The sequence below is a fragment of the Phalacrocorax aristotelis genome, chromosome 14 (genome assembly GCF_949628215.1).
Source record: "Phalacrocorax aristotelis chromosome 14, bGulAri2.1, whole genome shotgun sequence".
Lineage (NCBI taxonomy): Eukaryota > Metazoa > Chordata > Aves > Suliformes > Phalacrocoracidae > Phalacrocorax > Phalacrocorax aristotelis.
Genome location: NC_134289.1, coordinates 14,022,771 through 14,038,774, shown reverse-complemented (window position 1 = coordinate 14,038,774; position 16,004 = coordinate 14,022,771). Strand labels below are relative to the sequence as shown.

Here is a 16,004-nt window from a genome sequence, read left to right as displayed (position 1 = left end):
TACCTGGTATGCAAACCCTCTAGGTTGAGTACTTGAGCACAAACATGGCTTTGTAGTAACTTATTTTCCCTGAAGAATATGTGTGCCCTTCCTTGCACTCGCTGTTGTACTTCTTCATGTGGTTTTATCTTTGGTATGCAACCCACTGTGCTCCAGCTCCGCACGTGATTAATGGGCATTATGAACTCTCATTATAATACCTTCACTTTATTACACTCAAAAGGATTGGCTCTAGTAGATGGTAGTGTGAACAATGTGTGATGTGAATGTGCTATTTTAGACTCCTTATTTGTGTTAATATGTGCATTGTGATCTTCTGGTCACCATCGTGGACTGAAATATGGTTGCGGTACTATCCGTAATGAAGATATGGTGCCTGTCACAAATGCTTTATTATCCAACTAATAGTTTATAATTTTATTACAGTGGCGAAGTCCTTGTGTACCTCACAGAAATGCAATATCCAAAATACAAAGTAAAGAGGTGGTTTTCTTTTTTGGAGGCGTGCGAAGCAAGTGTTAAATCATAGCTTTTCAAGCAAGATTTTGCTAGGGAAGAAAAATAGATAATAAGGTGTTGGGTATGGTTTTTGTGGTTAATCTGGAGTCTGGAAATGTAACAACAAGGACGTTTGTGGTGTAGAAGCCTCTCCATGATTTTCTTTAACTTAATTAACCTGTTGCTCAGTAGCAAAGTTATTGCATGGTCATTTGTACTTGCGGATTTGTCACTTATGTACAATTTCTTCAACAAGAAACTCTGGAGGTCCTCGAGGGGGTCTTCCTTCATTGGTGGTCATGTTAAAGTTTATACAGCTGCTCACACAGTGCTATCTTTAGACGAGGATCATGTCATTTTAATAGTACAGTAGCAATAAGGAGATTTAATGTCCCTGTTGACTAAAACTCTCTTAGTACAGAAAGTCCAGGCAATTTGATCGAAGGAGGGACAGAACAGGAATCTGCAGAGCTGGGTCTGGGATGAAGAGTGTAGTTTAGATCTTACCAGGGATGGAGGAAAACCAAGAAAAAGTCAGAGTTGTGGTGAGGATCTTGCGGAGAAGAAAAATAGCGTGTTGGCACTTCGATCCAATAGGATGTAGGGAAAAGAAGGAAAAAAGTGTAAGAAATGGAAGTACAGGAGTATGCGCAGTGGAGGAGTGGGATAAAAGTGGCTGAAGTGCTGAAGGAAATACATATTAGGGAGTTATTACACCAGAAAGCAAGCAATAATCATTTGGGGCACAGGAGGAGCACGGCCTCCTACTTCTTGAGGGAGAGGGGCTCTCTTCCCCTTTCCTCTAGGCAGATGCTCTCGCGTCCCTTTGAACACAGGCCTCGGGTACTCGGACGCCAGGTTATGTGATCGCTCCTCCTAACGCTCCTTTTAGCGAGAGTCCGTGCAGCCGAGCTCTGGAAGGCCCGTTCCCCTTCCCGGAGGCGGCAGTCAGGTGAAAGGGGGTGCATGTCCCAGGTGTGCCGGGGCTGAGCTGGCATCTTGGAACAGGCAGCGTGGGGGTTGCTGCTGGCATCTATACGCTGTGGGGTGAGTGAAATGCTCTGGGTTGTCTTAAAATTGAAACAGTGTCATTGAGGCGCTGTAAAAGAAGCGTCAGTAATTATTTCCAAGTGCTGCACTTTTGCAGCCAAAACCATAGTAAGTTTACTGGAGAAAAAAAGGCACACAACAAAATGAAGAAACAAAAACCAAGCCACTGTGTTTGAGTGTCTTGTTTAGCCAGATCACAGGGGCATCATCTCTGAGGATGTGTCCTGCGAGTCAGGATTGTGGGCTGCTGTTTTGTGTGTTTGCGCCGGTGAATTCGCAGTAGGCTGGGTCGCAACTGAGCGTTGGTGGCTGGCAGGCGTGGCGGGCAGCCTGTCTAAGTGCGGTTGGGCATAAAGAGCCCTTGTGATGCTAAAAAGAGGTGAGATTACAAACGTGAAACTGTTGAAAGGATCCTTTGCCTTTTAGTTTAAAGAAATTCCATTTGTTTTAAAAATAGATTCAATACCTAACTTTCCTGCTTTAATTCAACTTGCTGTATATAGGATCTTGTAGGAGGTGCAGGGGGGTTAGTTTTGGAGCAAAGCAGATCACTGGCAGATTTAGCATTGTGTACGTGTGAGCCAGGCCATTATCCACAGAAGTGGAGCCCAGTCAGAAGACTTCTGGGTTGTGTGCTATTCTGCCGCATTTTAAACTGATGCTGTGTGTAATTGGTATTAGTTAAGGGGAAAATGTAGCGCTTGTTTGCTTACATCATGCAAGGTAAAATTAATGACCAAATTAATAACAACTCGTTTTTCAGGCATGGACTGGAAGCCAGTTGCATGGCAGTACTGTATGGGGAAGAAGCAGCCAGCTCAGTTTTTATATTGCGCTTGTTAATATTTTCCTCCTTCGTCTATCCTTTATGTTGACATTAACGTTAATTAGTTACTTGCAGCAACCAAAAAGTATTGATGAAAGCCCGCCAACCCAATGTGCTTTTGTAAAATTAGTTTCCTGCTTAAGCAGATATTTCTCTAATAATTGACACAAGCCAGCCTCAGATGGGAAGGCAGAGGCAAGCTGGTTGTGTGATTAATTCACCATGTTCTGTGGTTATTTCGTGTTTACAGTAAAAAGATGACTTTAAATATAGGGCCAGATGCTCCACCTGTGTCCTCAGCTGAAGATCTGGCCTGAATAATTTATTAAGGTGCTATCCTTTACATTCTCCTCAGCTAGAGGTCTTACCATAAAAAGCATTAGAATTATAAAACCTTCTTCTTGGTTTCCTTTGCCTTTGTTAAAATAGTGGTATGCTATCGGCAACCCTAATACTGGTGCGGAACAACGAACCAAGGTGCAGGCGCTACAGTGTGTATAATGCAATATGGGAAAAATAACCACCCACTTGTAACGGTGTTCTCTCAAGTGCTTACTAATTGCAGGTGTTATTGACTCATCTAATGTTTTAAGGACATGTTTGTTTGTGGGTTGGTTTGTTTGTTTTTTTAGGATTAATAGATAGTCTCTTTTATTATCCCAGATAACCTAGAGATAAGACACTTGCATCAAATAAAAACTGATCCCCAATAACATTTTTTCTTTGAAGGGATAAGTCGTTACCTGGTGCCAACCTTGTGGCTTTAGTGTGATCTCCCAAGCAGCGCAGAAGCTGGCTACTTCGCATACTGACTTCCAAAGAGCTAATGTTCCTTTCTGCCTTATGGGACAGTTCATCCTCCTGATTTTCCCCGTTTTGTTTTCTGATTTTCATTTTTGTGTAGGAATGTCTAAATATTATAAAAGGTCAGGTGGTTTCTAAGTAATGGATTGCTCCAGGCTTTAAAAATGATGCCTGTTTATGGTCCTGCCATCTGTGGGAGCAGCAGCCTATCATAAAGTTACTGTATTGATCTGTCACTAGCGCTGTCTTGTCTGCCAAATGAAAAATGGCTTAAACTCATAACCTGGGCCAGCAGTTTTCTTATTGTAAGCCAGACAAAAATGCTATTGATCTTTGCTGAAGTGTTCTTTTCACAGCTTGCCAGCAGCAGCACACTGTTGTCCTTACTCAGGGCTAATTAGCTAATAATTTAATGCAACTGAGACAGCAGTTGGGTTTAGCAGCAAGGGAATATGCTGTAACTTCCAAAGTGTGAGGGACCTTTTAAGGCATGGTCTTGATTGCAGTGCTTGTCTCAACTTTTACACTCTCACTTCAAGTTTGATTTCCTCCGCACTAAAGAATAACAGTCTACTTAGACGGAGGTGTGCTGTTGCTTTAGGATTTATAGGAATCAAAACCCAGATGTGGCGTTGGTAGCTGTAGCTTTGTATGGTGCTCTCAGTTGGGCACTCGCACTTCATCTTCTTGACCACTTCTTGAGTGAAATCAAATAGTTCTTTAAATTAGTCATGGGAACCCTGTGGTTCGTGAGTTAGAGACCAGACTGATTCAGTCACGACTGAGAAACAGTAGATTATCCCTTTTATTTTTGGTTGGTTCATTTTGTTTTGTTTGGTAAAACACCAACCAAACAACAAAACCACTGCTGAATGGTTTTAAACCAAAGTTTATACAATGGATCCTTCTTCCTAAGAAATAGGTTTTTTTTTTAATCCTCCTACTGCCATGAAGGCCATAAGGTTGCAAGGAAATGCAGGTTGGAAGTATGAGAAATATATAATCTGCTCACTCATGTTGAGAACTTGGAGTCTTCCACAAGGTTTTTTGCTCTTTTTAATTCAAATATTTAAGTAATTAGGTAAATGAAGGAAGATTGCTTGTCTCCAGTCCCTAGCTGGGCATAGAAGCAATTGGTACAATTTCAGATGTGGGGATGGCTTAATGTCGCTCAGCCCATGCTTTGTCTTGTGGGTGGTTCTCCTGGCTTGTCTTTATACCCCTGTGGTGGTGAAAGATATGCTCCTGTACAGCGTTTCTTTTAAAATCAACAGGAGTAAAAGCTTATGAAATATAATAATAAGTATCCTGCAAAAAAAAAAAAAAGCAGCCATCATCTACTGGTTTTCAGCTGTTACATCTTTTTCAGAAGTTCTTGACTGAAGGCAGCTTCTTCTGCTTTCTTTGCCCAGCCAGCGTAGGTCACGTCTTAGTTTATATTTCAGAATTAGGCGCGATTCAAGTCCTATCTTTGTTTTCTGTTCCACATAGCTGAGCACAGTGTGAGGCAGGGTGTGCAGGAGGCAGAAGAAAACAGATAATTCCTCAAGGAAGTTATTCTTTATATTTTTCACACATTAATTTTGCTGGAGTATGGGTGCATACGTTAACTTTGAAAATCTATGAGGACACTTAAAATTTGCTTCAAATAAGGGAACTTTTAATCACTGAAAGCATCCCCAAAGTGCAATTAACTATTCTGATGTCCTGATGACTCAACAGATGCTTCTGTAAACTAGAACACATCTGTCAGATTACAGAATTGATATGCCACTATATGTGATTTAAAATGACTGCCCATAAATGGATGTATTGTGATAAATATCACCTAGATGGCAAGGATGTCCATCTTTTCGATAGTCCTGTAATAACATTTCACAGCGCACTATTCGTTGTCACTCTCTGGAGGTTGCTGTAGTCATGTGAAATGTCCAACTCTTCCTTTGTATCTTTGCAAATTTGTTTGGGTTTTTCTGCATCTTCTTGGCTCCTTTTTAGTGCGTACAGGCTGTTGAGTGGTATTTTTAATAAAACAGTAGAACTAAAGATTTTTCTAAGCCTTTCTGAAGATTCCCAGTAGCCAATTCAACTGATTTTAGACTGCACTCCATCTGTCTAGGAAAGAAAGAAAAATACATTAGTAGTCCACACATGAGCAGCTTATTAGTTCATTTGGTGTGTGCGGTACAGTGATTCAAGACTGATCTAAAACATTCATCTGCAATTACTGGCGCAGCACAGTTCAAAGTGCTTCAAATCTGTGGGTTTGACGGAGAAATTTAAGGAAAATAGCTGCAAATTGATTCTGTATGTAATTAATGAAACATTTCATTCCTACGTAAATATTAAATGCTTGGGCATTTTTTCCCCCCCCTTTTTTCCTTTCCTCTTACTGAGCTCCCCCTCCCCGATGTCCATTATGTTTGTTTGTTTTATAGGATGGTGGGTGGGCTGGCATGGGGGCATATTCTCTTGGGAGGAAGAATTAATAGCTGAGTCCTGTGACTCATTCACTGAACAAACAGCTGTTCTCCCTCTAATTCACCCCTCCTCAGATGTCCATCCCACCCCCGGAGAGGAGCTGCCAGAAGGCAATGTGTGCCTCTGCCTCAGTTGCTGAAACTGTCCGTCATCCACTTGGTTAATGAAAAATGCACTTTCCTTGACTGAACCACCCTGCACACGTGTCAAGCGGAGGTGTGGATCCGGGGAGCCTCCTCTCTGCCAGAGAGATGTGGCAGCCACATCTCAAAAGTGTCCGAGCAAGATTTTCCAGGGCTCACCTCTCAGAGTAGTGGCTTTGCCACAGCAGTGCCGGCTCGGAGCAGGGGCTGGTCGCTAGTGGCTTTAACATGGGTTAAAAGCTTTTGGCGTGTTGGAAAGAAAGGGCGTTCGAGGACAGGGGAGAGGCGAGTGGATGTTTATGCGGATGTAAGGAGGGAAGTTGGTGAGGCAGGGCTGGGGTTTTGTTTAGGGTCTCTCCCCCCCCTTTCAGTGTCACAGAAAATTAATCTGAGTTTTACAAATGCTATCAGTGGAAGAGTTTAAGAACAGCCCACAGTAAAACTTAGAAGATCCTGAGGCAAACTTCAGCTTGTTTTGAAATGACTGTCTTTCCAGCTCAGATGTCCACACAGAACACAAATTGTGCAACGTTGCCTGCTTTTGGCCGCCTCTCCGAGCTGCCGATGGCCTCGAGTTTCAGCGTGGGCAGCCTGGCAGGGCTTGGCATGAGGGGAGGCCCTGGACCCTGCCTTGCAACCCTCCAGGGGACCAGAAAATGAGGATCCAGGGCTACCAGTTTGGGAGTTCTTTCGTAAGGGCTTGTGTGATAGACAGCAAGGAGCACTCATCTGCTGTGACCAAATGGCTTACAGGGAAGATGGGGGGGAAAGACTGCTTCTAGCTATTAAATCCCAAGATATGACTCTTTCTCTGAGGCATCTGTGCGATTATTCCTCTTGGTTCTTTTATTTCCATGACATTAATTTGTATAAAAGGGTTGGATCTGTAAAATTGTTTGCCTGCATCTTCCTTGGGTCGCGGTGTTGCAGCTTTCCTGCCATTCGCTTCCCTGGCAGGACAGCACAGCTCACGCAGGCAAAGCAGGCGTAGCCCCCGCGCTATGCCGTGTGCGGATGTAGGTTTGCATGCGTGCGTGGTTTTTAATCTTACAGGTTAGAGTATGGTAGTATTCAGTGAGCTGATGGGAAGGCAGTCAGGAAAAAGGACTTGGCAGTGGATAGATTTGAACTTGCATGAAAAGCTTCGCTTCACCTTTGGAGAGGTACGGGTTCATCCGTAGGTTTTGGCGCATCTACTGGGGAGTGGGGCTAAACCCGATGAAATCAGCGTTTTGTCATTTGTAATTAGTGAGTTGGCTGACAGCAATATAGGATGTTAAAATTACGATTTCTTTTCTTTTTTTCACATAAATGTGGGGTTTTAGTCCATCACTTGAACTTCCTGTTCAAATACCTGTTTACTGATTAATTTCATCTTGCTTTAACTAGAAAGGGGAAATACCCTTCTCGTCTCCACTCCCATGAGTGGAACATAATGACGGGAATGGAAATTGGTATATTGATGATGTTTAAAAGGTTATTGGGCAGGGATGGTAAAAAAAAAAAAAATCTGCCAGTGACTTCTCGTTGCTGAGCTTGATTTTAGATAGGAGAATGTGGGAGAAGGAGATGTGTTAGGTATGTTTTCTTTAGCTACTTTAGTAAAAGCTCTTAAATATTACTCTTTGGTTTTGAAAGTTAATGTACCTAATTTTTTAACTTCCTCTGTTTTAAGAAGTTAAACCGGAGGCGGTTTTGCTTTCTGCTGCTAAGGTCGGAGCCCTCTTTTGTCATCGTTATCCGAGGCAAGTGGACAAAGGAAACTTTGGGATTGCAGTTAAGTTCTACAAAAGGGTTTTAGTAAATGAGGGATCCAGCTCAAAGCTACAGGACAGAAGTCGGGGGTACTTTCCTTGTGGGGAAAAAAGCTGTTTAAATGCACTTTTTTAGCTAAGAAGAAACAAAGAGGTTTTTTTCTTATAAAACCAGGGCGCAAATCTCTGAAAGCATTTAAGGTTTTGTGGGTGTTTGTTTGTTTGTTTGAAGTTTTCTTTAAAAACTGTCTTTCATAGCTTTTGTGCTCCTTTCTGCATGTGTGCCCTGCTGTACATGCAGCCCTATTTCCTTCACACTGTATTAGGGAAGATTTTTCTGACCAAGGTGAAACAAATCTTTATAAACAGAAGAAGTTTAGTGTAATGAAACAAAGTGGAAGAGATACACCACCATCATTACAAGTCTAGTCTTGTTAGTTTCTTTCACCCTGGTATTTTTCCTTTAAGGTAGGTATTGGGATTTTTTTCTCCCCCCACCAGCAAAAATAACGCGCATGTTTTATATGCAGCTCTAAGCAGTTTGCTCTGCTGCTGTGCTTAAGTAGTAATGCCATAATGATTTAAAAAAAATATTCTACTGCCAATTACAAGACATTTGTTAGTCTCGGAGATGATGGCTTAATTTTTAGTATTCCTTGGTGCTTTATATCTTGACATTTCTTATGACCTACAATTAAAAAGACTTTAGTGAAGTCTCAACTTGTATCCAGATTGCCGAGTGTGGTTGAGTGTCTCCAGGGAGAGCCTTGAACTGCTCGCTAAATCAATTTGTTCTTTTCTCAAACAGATTAAATATGTTTTACCACTTTGAAATTAAAAAATAAATAACCCCATATGACATAACTGCTACATGTAAAATTAAAAATGCGCTCTGCACATTCTGAAGGGTGGTAATTTTGATGCCAATGTTGTGCTGATAGTGTTCCACCAGAGAGAGAAATGAATGGTTAAAAACAAGCATGTCTAATCCTGTCTCGCTCTTCTGCTAGTCTCGCTTGAGAATTAAGTTGATGGTACACTACATGGGTGGGTGCTAACTGCTAGATGTGGCAATAATCTTCTTTAGCAGAGCCTGAGACACTCTGCTTGTACTGCACCGCCTCCCAGGAGTTAGGTTGGTTTGGGTTCCCCCCCCCCCCCCCTTAAATTCATCTTGTTTATGCATACTGCTTTCTTTTCAGGTCAGCCTTCTCTTGCCTGTTCCTTCAGCAAGATTAGCTGCAGAACTTGCTTGTGACTCACCTGCACCCTTAGTCGATGCTTCAAATGTAATTTTAGTAGACACCTCCTGCCTACAGTTTATTTTGTATCCGACACACAGCAGAAGCAGAGGGAAATCATTAGCTTCTGGTGCTCTGCAAATCTGCGGAGGATATGCAGGCAGCTGTACGCAGGGAGAGTCAGATGCACTGGCTGTGCCAGAAGCAGCCTTTGTTCCTTCAAACCACTTCCATGGCTGTGCTTGAGTGGGTTATTGTTTAGGGCTCTGTCAGTACAATAGGATATAAGGAAAAGGGAAGGGGAAAATTTTTCTAAAATAGAACAAAACAAACTTAAAAAGTTGCTACGGAAATAGATGGCAAATGGTCTCTAATAATGGGATTTTATGAGAGGTGTCCAATCTCCAGAACAATGGTTTGGTTTAAGCCAAGGTTAATAGCGCTCGTTATCCTACGCCTGTGGGTTGGCAGCTCGGTCCTCTGCTATAAACAGATGCAGTCTAATATGCTACTGTCTGCTGCGGCCTAGCTCGGAGCCCTTACTACGATGGTCACTTGTGCAATGATAACAAATGGCAGCCTTCAGTCGTTTTGGATTCGTCCGCCCCAGGCCGACCCTCGCTGGTGGTGCTGTTGGGCCGGACGGGCACTGGCGGAGGAGCAGCCCGGCCGGGGGCACGGGGCTCGGCTTCCCTGGCTCCCTCGCGCAGCGTGGGCACGCCAAATCCACCTTATTTCAGCTTAGGCCAAAGCCGCCTCCGTCAGGTTACTGTTTCACAGCAAAGCTGTGCCATGTGTCTTCACAAAGATGCACCAAAGTGTCCATCTTCCCAGTCAGATTTCCTTCTTCCTGCTCACGCCTCTTCCTCCCTCCTGGCGCTGGATCTCCGGATCCAGCCTGCCGAGATTTAGGGACACAAGGCCGGGTGCAGCGCTGCCCCGCAAACCTGAGGGTTTCCAGGGTTGTGGCAGGAGAGCAGAGACCTGGGCAACAGTGACTTTTTAGGTGTGCTGGGCCCATATAAATTTGCATGCAGCATGGAAAAGAGAGCCGGGTTGGAAAGGTGGTTCTTCCAGCAGTGGAATTTTTTGGAACAAGTTGGGAGAAGCAAAGGATTTTGTTGTTGTAAACTGAAGATCATGATATTGCTTACTGCTGCTGTTAGGCCTTACCTAAGGAGGGTGTGACACAACCCTAGTGTTCCCTTCCGTCTCGAAGTGAGGAAGTTACAACTTCATGGCTTCCTACACCTGAGAAAAAGTGTACTCCAGTACTGTTTTAATTTTTTAAAATAATGTGAAATACAATTTTGAGATTGATTTAATTTCTGCTTATGCAGAGGGAAAAAGGAAAGATAAATTTTTGTTGAAAATTGGGAAAACTTATCAAGGAAATGGTGACTGAAGAAACAAAACTTTTGCTTTTACTCCTCTGAAAAACACGGGGGGAAAAAAACCCAAGCCAAAATTAAAATGGTTATTACTGTGATTCTTCCTTATTTTGCTCTGCCCTGGTAGCGTTCTGCCTAGCAGGCTGAGCCTGACAAATCTCTCGGGAGGACCAGTTGCAGTAGCCACGGGTCTGATAGTGTGTCTGAGCAGCTGTGGTGTTCAGCCCGGTGAGGTTCGCCATCGCAGCCCCCTGTGATCTGCCCCGTGAGAACCTGCTCCTGTTTCGGCAACAAACTGTATAGGGAAGAAATGCTGTAGCGCAGGAGTGTGGAGCAAGGGTTTGCCCGGGACTCTGGGGGCACTGGGAGGCCCGGTGGGACGGAGGCGGGGGGCTGATGCAGGGCTCGCTGGGGCAGGCAGGCAGAGCGCTGCTGGGCAGGGAGGAGGATGCGTTCGGTGGCGCCAGGTGGGGAACACGGTGGGTTCGGTGCAGCGTGGCTGCTTTCTGTGGCTTTCTGCAGCTTGTGTTTGGAAGGAGTGCTCATCCTTTCTGTTCATGCAGATGAATGCTGGTGTTTTACAGCCATGTGGCTGCTGCATTTTGGTGTGATGTGTTTCTGTGCTTTTTGATTCTTGGCTTAATGAGGGTCTTTGAGGACCAAGTCTAGGTGAAGGTGAAAGTTGTCAGGTTGAAGCTGCAGTCCCTCTACCCCTCTTCCTTCTGCTTCCAGATCTTTTCTTCCACCAGATCTTTTCTTTCCAACTTTCCTGTCCTCCCTTACCCCGTCTCTGCCCAGGAAAGGAGCACGCCAGCCTGTCTTGAGCTTAGTCTCTCTTTCTCTCTCCTTCCCCCCTCCAAAACCCCCACCTACTTTGCATTGCTTACTTGAGAAACATTTTATGCTTCTCTTTCATATAAAACTAGCAGACTACCCCCTTTTTGGCAGAGGACAACATCGGATGCTCAACAGGTGTACGCTCAGTGTTGATTTTGAGGTGCTTTAGAATTTCAAAAAAGCCCAAGTTTCATAGCCCTCTGTCAGCTCAGGAGTTTTTAGATACCTAACAAGGACTGCATACAATATTTAAACACTCTGTGTAGAAGTTTGTAAGATTTCCTGTATAGCAGAAGTACTGTTGTTTGACCAGTAAGCTTGTTTAGGAAGTGCAGCACTTCGTGTTCTTCACTTATGACCCAGTTACAGCCCTGGATAAATGAGAAGTCGGGATTGTCGACACGCTGTGGTTTTACAGGAATTTTGAGTTTGAACATATTCTGCAGTTCAAGGAGAATAATGCTGGAACTTGGAAATAACTTGTGAAAGTAGAAGAATATTCTGAAGTGCACTGGCCTTGTGTATTTCCATAAGAAGGTTGTACAACATCCTTAACTGTCTATCTCTGCAGTATTTGTTTTCCAAGAATTTCTGCGTGTGTTTTGTATTTGCTATCTCTTCATTTTCCTTTGGGCGTGTAGAGACCAAGTGGTATCTTGTGTGTGGAAACTGAAGGTTTTGCTCCTAGTTACCCTTAGAATTGTATTTATTGACAGTTACTTAAGTCTCTCACAGGCTGAGGTGTAGACAGTGAGATACCCTGGGGTCCCTCTTGCTTTCTTCAGAGGATGAGGCTAAGGGAAGTCTGTAGTCCAGGAAGATCTATAATAGTCCAGTCTCTAAAAGCTGGTGGCCACCAGGTGGGACCAGGCTGTGATGACAAAGCAGGGAAAGGTGCTTGTGCTTGACCCAAGTCTGTTGCAATGGTATGGCTGAGACTTATGAGGCCTAAAGATGAACTCTGTGTGCTTCCCTGTTGGACTTCTTGCAGTTCCCCCCTTCGGTGTTTCTTATATGCTTTAATTTTAAGGCTTGCTGAGATGAAGAGTTTGCTCTGCGTGAATCAATAGAAAAGGTCATTACATCTTGGCAAAATCGCTAAGAACCAGAGCGCCATGTTAAAAGAAAAATCTTGACGATCTGTGGTATATTGGGCCTAAATTGCTGGGCTTGGTGTCAGGGGCTGCAGGGGTGGGGGGCATCCCCTGGGATGCCCTTGGGGATACCCCCAAGGACCTCGGCTGCCCCAGACTGGAGGGGAGGGCACCCCTGAGGGACTGCAGCCACCCCAGGCCGGAGCCAGGACTTCCTTGGGGGACTGGGACCAGTGGAGGAGTTGTCCAGGCTGGGATAGGGGAAGTGGAGTGACACATCAAGGAGCAATGGAAGGACAAGTGAGAAGCGAGGAGGAGTAGACTAACTATTGCACGCACAGCTCAAAGCCTGCTGTGCTGCCTGTCGCCTTGCTGTTGGTGTTGGGATGGGCTGAGTGTCAGGCATGGCAGAAACAAGGGAGATTAGACCAGGAAAGTGGGGGGGAGGAAAGGTGTTTGACTGAAGAAAACTTGGGAAGGGGGAGGAAAAGAGTTCCCCCATTGTTTGCTGAACTGCTTAGTCTCCTTTTTCTCCTTCAACTCCTGAAACAGTAGTTAAAAGCGTGTTAATTGGCAATAAATACAGTTAAGTAAAATTCCCTGGGGTGAGATTGTTTTGCCCGCGATGTAAGACAACAAATTTTGGGGTGTCTTGTACTACTTGTCCAGGTTTTTGCATCTTTGGGGTTCACCTTAATCACCTTTACAGCTTTGCTTTTGAACTTCCTATGTCCTTCAAAATGGACAGACAAAAATCTGAAAGCTGAAATCTTTATGTAATGATGAGGCTTTGGAGAGCTGGCTTTAGCAAAAATTCTTAGTATTGCAGGAAACATGATAAAATCGCCAGAGTTGGCAGCCCTGCTGTGTTGCCTCTCCTTCCTCCTCTCAACCTCTGCAGCCTTCCCTGCTCATGTTGGTCGTCTCCTTCACCGTGTTGATTTTTACTGTTTAATCTACTCAGAGCAAGGGTTTTGTCTATTATGTGCTTGTAATGCTCCGCACATGCATTACTATAGGAATAATGTCATACGAGGTGCCTGGCATTTTAAGCATTGAGCAGTTTGTAGCCAAAAAAGCATTTGGCCAAAAAAAAACCCCAACCTGTGATTTTGTGCTCCCTCTGCTGGATCTGGAAGAGCAGGAAATATTCACTGGCCAGAACGCCACTGGTTCCCCTCCTCGCTCTTCCCAGATTCACACCCGGCGGCTCCGTTGTCGGGCACCAGTGGGTGTCTGCGGGCAGGACTCGGTGGTTTCCCGTGTCCGCTTGTGCAGCTGCGTCACGGGACATGAACCAGGTACGAATGTTGGATAGGGTTGAGATAGTGCGGCATCAAGTTGTGCCGCTGCGAGGCCGTGGTTTCACACCTGGAAAGGGTGGCAGATGCCAGGTTTAAGGTGTTTGCAGTTGTCTCCTCTTCCCCGTGCATCTCTTCTCATTTTCAGGTGCAGCCTGCTACCCCCAGACTGTGCCAGTGAGACTGTTTTGGGGATCTTCCTAGAAATAGGATGAGAGAAGGGATCAGGCTTTAATAAGAAGCTGATTTTATTTTTAGAAAGGGATTCCAGTTCAGAGCAAAACCCTGTGAAGTGCGCTGGCAGAGCTGGGGCTGGCGCGAGGGCAGGGGAACAGGCTGGGGCGGTGGCGGGGGAGACGTACAGCCCCTGAGCAGATTGCGTGGTGAAACCAGGGAGCAGATGCTGGCGGGGACAGTGCCAGTGTCCTTAGAATAAGCTTGGACCTGATTTGCAGAAGGGGTGGGTGGTCTGTAGTGTGAATTCACAGAAATGTTAATGGCGTAGCCCTTTTAAGAGGTGCTTTATAAAACAAAGTAGGAATGGTGGTGCCAGTTTTACAGATGGGCAGAACTAAAGCACAGAGGAGGGGAGCAAAGCGTTGGCTTCGTGTGTTGCAGCAGTGCAGTTTGAGCTGGTTAAAGCAGCCTCTGTTCCTACCCTCTGCCAGTGCAGCCGATCGCTCTTGCCCTGTGCCCGCTCCCTGTGTGTTGTGTTGGCACAGCTGTTTATGAGACAACGTGCTGAAAGAAATGAGTTCCCCCGACCCAGCTCCCCTGTGGAGCCGCACAAATGTGGGGCTGGAAGCAAGCGTCCAGGAGAGAAGCGAGAGGTAAAGTTTAAACCGCCAAGTAAATGCTACAGCCTGATTTGCCAAAGTCCCATCCAGTCGCACCTGGAATGGTACCCAGCTCCTGGGGCAGACAGAACAAAAGTTTATCCTCTGGAGGAACAAATTTAGAAGTTGGATAAATAACAAATCCCAACTTCATTAAAGACCCGGTCTGCATTAGCTGAGAAAATCATGTTGACACATACTAAATCTGAATCAATTAACATGTTTTTCCTGGCTTGTATAAGCAGAACGAAAGCACTGGGGAAAACTTCTGGATGGGAATAAATATATTCTGGGGGAAAACATTCGCAGCTCAATGAGGCCTTAAAAGCCAATCATTCACCCAGGGTGCCTGTCAATATGTAACTTCTCTAAAATTGCTGTTTGTTGTGAGACAAGAAAACCAGCAGAGTTCCTGCCTGAAGCAGACGGTCGCTTGGTGGCACTGTACGTGTCAGGGCGGGATGGCTGTTTCTAACACACGGTTTTCAAACGTGGTTTTTATTCATCGTGAATTAAGGGAGAAAAGAACTGCAGAACAAATACTGAACGCCACTAGCGAGTTATTTGTAATAACTTGAGTTTTTTCTTCTGCATTTTTTAAAGTCACCTGTGACTTCTGCCTCACACGAGTTGTTTCGGAAGCGGCTGCTCCCATGGCTGGTCCTTGGGGAGGAACTTTGACTGGTGGCGAATTGTGTGCCTTGGTTTTTTTCTGTAATGTGTGCTTTTTCATGTTCGGAAAATAGTTTTGTAACCAAGTTGTTTGAAAGTTAGTAAAAAGAGAAGCAAGACGTAGTCATCGTGTTCCTTTCTTCAATAGTTGCTGAGCTTTGGAGCCTAGTCGCGTGAGGCTGTAAGGACACCTTGTCTGCCTGCTGAAACAGCACGTGACAAAATACACACTGCCCATAAACATTCCCCCGTCTCCCTTTGCAGTCTTTCTTTATAATTAAAAAGCATTTCCTAGAAGTCGCAGTTCTGTGCCAACGCAATCCATAAACTTGCTTTGTTTTGCTACAGGCAGGATGGTGGTTTTGAGGTATTTTGGCATATTTGCTTAAGCAGAGTTTGGGGGTTGGTTTATTTTTTTTTAATGGCACTTAGTTCACAACAGTCAGTGAGTATCCTTTATGTAGAGAATAAGAGAGACTTCAGCATGACCTTTAACTGAAAAGAAAAAAACCTACAATTTGGCTCAGGAAATTTTGATATAAACCTCAACAGAATTCTTATTATCTTTTCCTCATCTCACTGTTACAGGCAAGAAAACCTGTAAGACTTAAACTGCTGGAGTGAGTCTCAAAAGCTTGGGGGTGGCAGAGCTGGGCTACAACCCTGACCCAGGCTCAGTTCTGGTCCTCAGGCTTGGTCCTGGCACTCTGAAATGCTCTTCACTGATTTCAGGACTGTTCAGGGAGCTGCTTCAAATGCTGCCGTGGTATGTAGGAGAACGGAAGCGTGATGTGTCTGTATTTTTATTGCAGGAAAATGGATGTTGTTATGTGAGGGCATCACGGAAACGGTCCCCAGCTACCGAGAGGAAGAAAGGCCGGTGGGAAATATTCAGGTAGGAAAGCTTTATGGACCCTCAGGCAATAAAAAACACTTGTGGGCCTTCAGTCTTTTTCCAGATGCTGCATTGTGTTTTATGCTTTAACGGCTGATCTGGTCACTACCAAAGTTTATTTGTTGTTTTAAGAAGCAGTCCTGTTTGGTCAATTGATTGCAACAACAAAACACTGCAAGCA

At 44.6% G+C, this 16,004-nt stretch overlaps 1 protein-coding gene across 7 annotated transcripts in view; it reads left to right on the top strand.

The window, feature by feature from the left end:
- The window catches only part of ZMIZ1 (zinc finger MIZ-type containing 1), a 358,035-nt gene that overhangs the window by 108,733 nt on the left and 233,298 nt on the right, over positions 1 to 16,004 (top strand). For 6 of the 7 annotated variants that reach the window (XM_075109305.1, XM_075109304.1, XM_075109303.1 and 3 more), the window contains exon 3: positions 15,741 to 15,823. The exons of the other annotated variant lie outside the window; for it this stretch is intronic. The gene's annotated coding sequence lies outside the window, so the exon portion shown is untranslated. The remainder of the gene's footprint in view (positions 1 to 15,740; positions 15,824 to 16,004) is intronic. 7 annotated transcript variants of the gene reach the window in all.